The sequence below is a fragment of the Sciurus carolinensis genome, chromosome 7 (genome assembly GCF_902686445.1).
Source record: "Sciurus carolinensis chromosome 7, mSciCar1.2, whole genome shotgun sequence".
In the NCBI taxonomy this organism is placed as follows: domain Eukaryota; kingdom Metazoa; phylum Chordata; class Mammalia; order Rodentia; family Sciuridae; genus Sciurus; species Sciurus carolinensis.
This window is the reverse complement of record NC_062219.1, coordinates 42084257-42092450: the sequence shown is the minus strand read 5'-3', so window position 1 is coordinate 42092450 and position 8194 is coordinate 42084257. Positions and strand designations below refer to the sequence as shown.

Below are 8194 nucleotides of genomic sequence, written 5' to 3'. Positions count from 1 at the left end.
GGGGCAAAATAAGTCCTAAAGAAAAGGCTGTTCGGGTTCTATCTATCAGATTTTACATAGAAGACATGAAGGTATCAATATGTTTCCAAGTAACTTAACCATTGTCCTGAAGAAAAGCTCAAGAATATTTTTTAATAAACAAAAATGTCCAAAAACCTACAAGGTTAAATTCATGATGTCTGACAACCAACCAAAAAAAATCACAAAGCATGTAAAGAAGAAAGGAAAATATAATCAATACAAAGGAAAAATCAATCAAAACTGTTAGATAGCAATTAGACATGAGTAGTGGGTCAGGAGTTTATGAAAACTTAGTACAGAGCAGATTGATTAATAAATAGCCTAGCCTCAGTGCATCGCAAGGTCTAACAAGGTAGCTATTTTAGGACCCTTGCTTGATCTCAGCCCTATAAACTATTCTTCTTACATCAGGAGGAAGATAGGTAAATTCAGGGGAAGACAAAGATATGTTTGCTCAGAAGGACCTAATTGCTAAGACATCTCAAGCAAGACCCGATACCAACAACACAGATCAGAGATTCCCAGACCTAGTTCCATAGAAGAATAGAACCAATGAGAATATATACATTTCTTTCTGTCTTTTTTTCTTTTTCTTTCTTTTTTTTTTTTTTTTTTTTACAAAAAAGGGGATTTATCAGATTGGCTTACACAACCAGAAGCTGCGTATTTCCATAATTGACATCTGCAATCTAGAGAGCAGGAGGAACCAATAGCTGTTCAGTCTAAGAAACAGACCCAGAACAAGAGGGATCAATGATGCAGCAACAGTCCAGAACTGAAGGCCTAGAAACTCCCTGAAGAATCACTGGTTAGAGACCATATTTTGAAGGATCTGGAAACTGATGATCTCAGGTAATCACAGCAGCCATCAAAGAATCCACTCAAGAAGAATAGAGATTTTATTTGCTGCTGCTTCCTTGTTCTTCCAGGTTTCATTCCACCCAGGCCCCCAACTTACTGGACTATGCTGACCACACTCAGCGTAGTCTCTGCCTCAGTTTGCTATCCCACATGGCAATCATTCCTAGAAACACCCTTACTGACACAACCAGAAGCCTCTTAATCTTAGGTATCTCTTAATCCAATTTAACAATTCAGATTAATCATCATGCTTAAGAAGGCAGGATGATTAAGATTGGAGTCCACTGACCATAAATTCTGAAAAAAACTGTTCCAATTAGGACCAGTCAGCATAGGCCAAGATGATCAGTGTTGTTCTTAGGTTGTTAGCTGATGTAGTCTCTTAATCCAAAGCTGAAATGGAATACTTAAGTGGGACCTTCTAATAATCTCCCTCCCACCTCAATAAAAGCTGGGACACAAATAAATGAGTTGTTGCTCTTCTCTCTGAGGAAGGAGGAACCACTTTCTCCCTTGAGGGTGCTTTCCCCCTCTTTCTCTTCCTCTTGTAATAGACTGCTGTACTTTTATGAAGTCTCATGTCTTACTTAAAATCCTCTCATGTGAAGACAAAAGAGCTTAGAACACAGCAATCGCTGGTAAGATGTTATCTCAGATATGGGTTCATTCAAGATATCAAAAACCAATCTAGATGTGGCTAGTCATAAGAGGAAAAGTCTTTGATTACAGGTTTTACATCATTTATTACTTTCATTGCTATTGTTAATTAAACATTAATCCTTGAGAGCCTGTGAAAATAAACATAATTTTCTGTACTAAAATTTCATATATTTAATAGCTAACAAGATTCATAAGTACAAAAATATTTTCTAGAACGTAAAAAAAATGTTTAAACTAAATTGCTTGCTGTTTACCTAAAGATAGAGGTAGGAACACAAACTATATACTCCTATTTTTAATCCTGCCACAGCACAAATCTGATCAATTTTTAAGAGGCGAAGAAAACCTTGTATGAACATGAGTCATTTTCAAATCCTGACAAAAAAATATTTTTTTGTTTTACAAAAATGATATTGTACTTTATGATAAATTATACAAATAAGTATTTTTATTATAGAATTCAGGTTTTATTATATGTTTCCTGCCATGATTAAATAGAATCAATTTTCTTTTACATTCTTTGTAAGTGTTCATTGTTTTAGATATATTTATCACTTGATTATAATATGTAAAAAATTCACCAAATCAAATATTCTAAAATCTGCTTTAAGAAAAAAAAAATCTGGAAACAACATAAATGATAGAATTAACTATCAAGAACATTGAAACAACTGTCATAAAAAAGGAATCATAAAAAGTCTTAATAAAGCTAAAGAAATGAAATTTTAAAAGTGTAGCAAACAGAAAATAAATAAGAACTATTTGGGCTGGGGATATAGCTCAGTTGGTAGAGCATTTGCCTCGCAAGCACAAGGCCCTGGGTTCAATCCCCAGTACCGCAAAAAAAAAAAAAAAAAAAACCAGAAAAAGAAATATTTAAGCCCAATCACATCAATAATCACATTAAATGTAAACAGTCTAAATATTCTAAAGAAAAAGATTATAAATTAGATAAGGAAGCAAGACCCAAGTATCAGTTACCAAAAAGAAAACTGGTTTAAATATTAAAGAATCAATTAGGGGGGGCGATCCAAGATGGCAGACTAGAGAGTGACTGCATCTCCTGTCACTCCAGAACCCAGGATTCAAGAAGGGGAGGCATTGAGAGACTCGAACTAAAATAGAGCCACGGGGTGAGTCTCCCCCACCGAGTAAAGCTCGGCCTGGGTGGCAGGCCCTGATAGGGGCGACTTATCAGAGTAGGGCTGGGCAGCTAGAGTCTTCCCCAGGCAGCCCTGCCCACTCCGGCGGTGGGCTCCTCCCACACGGCCAGCTTCTCCAGCTTCTCGGAGCAGGCCCCCCCAGTGAGAGCCTTTCTGCACAGAACCAGCTCCAAGTCCTGGAGCCAGCACGGCGAGTTCCAGCCCGCAGGCAGCTTCAGGAACCAGGACAGGGCAGCCAGGGACTTCCCCAAGCAGCCCGGTTCCCTCCGGCGGGAGGCGCCTTTCAAGGCTAGCTTCTCGGAGCAGACCGCCCAGTGAGAGCCTTTCTACACAGAGCCAGCCACAAGTCCCCAAGTCAACAGAGAGCTCCGACCCGCAGGCAGCCTCTGGGACCAGGGCAGGACAGCCAGAGACTTCTCCAGGCGGCCCTGCCCCCTCCGGCCGCAGGCTCTTTCCACAAGGCAATCCAAGATGGCGGACTAGAGGGTGACTGCATCTTCAGTGGCTCCAGAACCCAGGAATCAAGAAGGGGAGGCATTGAGAGACTCGGATTAAAATAGAGCCACGGGGTGAGTCTCCCCCACCGAGTAAAGCTCGGCCTGGGTGGCAGGCACAGATGGAGCGATTTATCAAAGCAGGGCAGGGCAGCTAGAGTCTTCCCCAGGTAGCCCTGCTCACTCCAGCGGTGGGTTCCTCCCACAGGGTCAGCTTCTTGAAGCAGGCACCCCAGTGAGAGCCTTTCCACACAGAGCCAGCTCCAAGCCCTGGAACCAGTAGCAGGCTGGGGGCAGCTTTGTTCGAAGGCACTGCATTTTCAAGTTCCTCCAACTTCAAGCTACTGAAGGCTGGGAGGTGATACACTGGAAATCTACAGGGACACTATAAGCCAATAGAGGAAATCTGCAATATCTCAGAGTCCCACTGACATCTGACCAATATGAGAAAACAAGGGAAGAAAATGTCCCAAACAAACCTAGATACTATATCAATAAAACCCAATGACAGCACAGCAGAAGAAATGTCAGAAAGGGAGTTCAGAATGTACATAATTAAAACAATCAGGGAGGGTTTTCAAGATGGCGGACTAGAGGGCGGCTGCATTTCATGTTGCTCCAGGACTCAAGATTCAAAAGAGGAAATAGTGAGTGACTTGGGACCAACTCAAAGTCACCGGGTGAGTTTCTCCCATTGGGGAGGCATCCTGGATGGGGCGGTAGCCCCTGAACGCAGAGAACTTTGTGAAGTAGGGTGGCTCGGCGAGACGCCCCTCCCCCCGCTGGAGCGGTAAACACGGACAGCGAAGCAGAGCGCAAAAACGGCCGAGCGAAGTTTCCAGGACTGCGTGCAGCTTCTCTAAGGAGGGGCAACCTAAGGAGACTCGTCAGCGAAGGGTGAGGCTCCCAGGCCCAGGAGGTAGGTCCTGGCCCCTGGGAACTTTGCCTGGGAAGGCTGTCTTGCCCAGGCGGCAAGACACCCTTCCCCCCGCTGGAGCAGTGAACTCGGAAAGTGGGGAACTTTGCAGAGGAGGCTGCGCAACACACCACTTGGTTTTGGAGCGATCTGCCGGAGATTCTGCGGCTACCAGAGAAAGAGTTGGGCGGCGAGCTATTTGGTCTCAGCAACTGCCTGAGCAACGGGGAGGGGGCTGTCCTGAGGAGGTGGAGGTGCGCAGTGAGTGGCTTGATCTCCAAGCGCCCACACAGAACACCGGGTGGCTGCCTGGAGGAAGAGACGAGCGACAGGTCACTGGGGCTTGGAGTATATGTACGAGGCTCCAAGTGACTGCTCAGAGGACGGATCGCATAGCCAGGCGATTAGGTGCAAAGCACGGTCCGGTCTGGGGACCTAGGCACCTTTTCTTGAAAGAGCTACACAGAGACAAGCTGAGGGGCGGAGCGAAGGTTCCAGGACTGCGGGCAGCTTCTCTGAGGAGGGGCTACCTAAGGAGACTCGTCTGTGAAGGGCAGGGCTCCCAGGCCCAGGAGGTAGGTCCGGGCCCCTGGGAACGTTGCCTGGGAAGGCTACCCTGCCCAGGCGGTAGTTGTGAACTGAGGGGAACCTCTAGGAGGGGAACGGACCAGCGAGACCTCCCCACCGGGTGAGTCTTCCCTGCCGGGTGAGGTTTTCCCACAAGGACGGTAAAACCAGAGACACAGGCCCAAACAGGCCTTGCCTCAGCCCACAGTCTAGTTCCCCTTTGGATGACCATTGGTCAACAAGTAGAGGCACCTCTGCCCACTAGCAGGGAATATACCCCACCTGAAGACCACCACCCCTAGAGAGGCAGCTTCCTAGGGGAACACCGCAGTATCAACTTCCTCTAAGACTTCAGGCTACTGAAGGATAAGAGGGGATACACTAGCAATCTTCAGGAACATTATAAGTCAATAGAGGAAATCTGCAACATCTCTGCAGTCCACTGACACCTGAATGACATGAGAAAACAAGGGAAGAAAATGCCTCAAACAAATCTGGATGTTACATCAATAAAATCCAATGACAGCATGGCAGAAGAAATGTCAGAAAGGGAGTTCAGAATGTACATAATCAACATGATAAGGGAAGCAAACGATGAAATGAAAGAGCAAATGCAGGCATTGAATGAACGCACCAATCGACAGTTAAAAGAGCAAATACAGGAAGCAAAAGACCATTTCAATAAAGAGTTAGAGATATTTAAAAAAAACCAAACAGAAATCCTTGAAATGAAGGAAACACTAAACCAAATTAAGAACTCCATAGAAAGCACAACCAATAGGATAGAACACCTGGAAGACAGAACTTCAGATATTGAAGACAAAATATTTAACCTCCAAAACAAAGTTGAACAAACAGAGAAGATGGTAAGAAATCATGAACAGAATCTCCAAGAACTATGGGATATCATGAAAAGGCCAAATTTGAGAATTATTGGGATTGAGGAAGGCTTAGAGAAACAAACCAAAGGAATGAACAACCTATTCAATAAGATAATTTCAGAAAATTTCCCAAATCTGAAGAATGAAATGGAAAATCAAGTTCAAGAGGCTTATAGGACTCCAAATACACAAAATTACAACAGACCCACACCAAGGCACATTATAATGAAAATACCTAACATACAAAATAAAGACAGAATCTTAAAGGCTGTGAGAGAAAAGAACCAAATTTTATTCAGGGGGAAACCAATATGGATATCAGCAGATTTTTCAATCCAGACCTTAAAAGCTAGAAGGGCCTGGAATAACATTTTTCAAGCCCTAAAAGAAAATGGATGCCAACCAAGAATCTTATACCCAGCAAAACTTACCTTCAGATTTGATGACGAAATGAAATCCTTCCATGATAAACAAAAGTTAAAAGAATATACAAAAAGAAAGCCAGCATTACAGAACATTCTCAGCAAAATATTCCATGAAGAAGAGATGAAAAACAAAGAAGCAAATCAGCAAAGGGAGGAGCTATCCTAAAGGAACTCTCAAATAAAGAGGAACCAAGTCATGTCAAAAATAAACAAATAAATGAATAAAATGAGTCAAATGACCAGGAATACAAATCATATCTCAATAATAACCCTGAATATTAATGGCTTGAATTCATCAATCAAAAGACATAGACTGGCAGATTGGATAAAAAAGAAAGATCCAACAATATGTTGCCTGCAAGAGACTCATCTCTTAGAAAGAGATACCTAAAGACTAAAGGTGAAAGGATGGGAAAAAACTTACCATGCACATGGACCCAGCAAAAAAGCTGGGGTATCCATCCTCATTTCAGATAAAGTGGACTTCAAGCCAAAGTTAATCAGAAGGGATAAAGAAGGACATTTCGTACTGCTTAAGGGAAGCATAAATCAGCAAGACATAACAATCATAAATATCTATGCCCCAAACAGTGGCTCACCCATGTATGTCAAACAAATCCTTCTCAATCTCAGAAACCAAATAGACCACAATACAATAATACTAGGTGATTTTAACACGCCTCTCTCACCACTGGACAGATCTTCCAAACAAAAATCGAACAAAGAAACCATAGATCTCAATAACACAATCAATAATTTAGACTTAACAGACATTTATAGAATATACCATCCAATGAAGAGTGAATACACTTTCTTCTCAGCAGCACATGAATCCTTATCTAAAATAGACCATAGATTATGCCACAAAGCTAATGTTAGGAAATGCAAGTAGAGACACTTCCTTGTATTTTATCAGATCATAATGGATTGAAACTAGAAATAAATGAAAGAGTAAAAAACAGAAATTACTCCAACACCTGGAGATTAAACAATATGCTATTATATGAGGAATGGATAACAGAAGATATTAGGAAGGAAATTAAAAAATTCTTAGAGGTAAATGAGAACAAAGAAACATCATATCAAAATCTCTGGGACACTATGAAAGCAGTACTTAGAGGAAAATTTATTTCATGGAGCGCATTCAATAAAAGAAGCAAAACTCAACAAATAAACAACCTAACACTACAGCTCAAAGCCCTAAAAAAAGAAGAACAGACCAACACCAAAAGTAGTAGAAGACAGGAAATAGTTAAACTCAGAGCTGAAATCAACGAAATTGAAACAAAAGAAACAATACAAAAGATTGACAAAATAAATAGTTGGTTCTTCGAAAAATAAACAAAATTGATAAACCTTTAGCCACACTAACAAAGAAAAGACGAGAGAAAACCCAAATCACTAAAATTCGGAATGAACAAGGAAATATCACAACAGACACGACTGAAATACAAAACATAATTAGAAGCTATTTTGAAAATCTATACTCCAACAAAATAGAAAATTTCGAAGATATCAACAAGTTTCTAGAGACCTATGAATTGCCTAAACTAAACGAGGAGGACATACACAATTTAAATAGACCAATTTCAAGTAATGAAATAGAAGAAGTCATCAAAAGCCTACCAACAAAGAAAAGTCTGGGACCTGATGGTTTCTCAGCCGAGTTCTGCCGGGGTCCAGCCCTAGCAGGAGTCCATGGGTTCCACACTGGTAAACGGGGCGCGGGGAGACAGCGTCGGCGATGGATGGAGAATGAAAGACACAGACTCTAGTTCTGGTGCAATCAATCCCACTTTATTCTGGGGAAGGCTAAGTTTATATACAGTTTTCTTCAGGCTATAATGGCAGTCTTGTGGTTAATATTAAAAAAGTTTTCAAAGCATAGGCAGAAAACAACAACCTTACAGATCATCCTTACCTAATCACAATTGTTTTAAGAATATCTAACTACATTGATGAGCTAATACAATGTTTATTTCCTTAATATCTAAACTCTATGTGACCTAAGACTATTCTTATTATTCTCGCGGTTAAAGTGATAGACAAGTAATCTCATGTGACCATTTCTATTAGGTCTCTCTGGTTAATATCTAAATTGCTGAGTTAAGGGTTACAGGAGGGCAGCGGTGCCAATGGATATTGTGTGCCAACATTTATTATAGGGGTGACATATTCTTTGTAGGAAGGAAGGAATGTTTTGGAA

General features: G+C 41.6%; 1 non-coding gene across 1 annotated transcript; it reads left to right on the top strand.

Moving 5' to 3' along the window:
• Positions 1-2310: 2310 nt before the first annotated feature.
• On the top strand, positions 2311-2384 carry Trnaa-cgc (transfer RNA alanine (anticodon CGC)). The gene has a single exon. It is a non-coding gene; the product is annotated as a tRNA-Ala (tRNA).
• The last annotated feature ends 5810 nt before the right edge of the window (positions 2385-8194 follow it).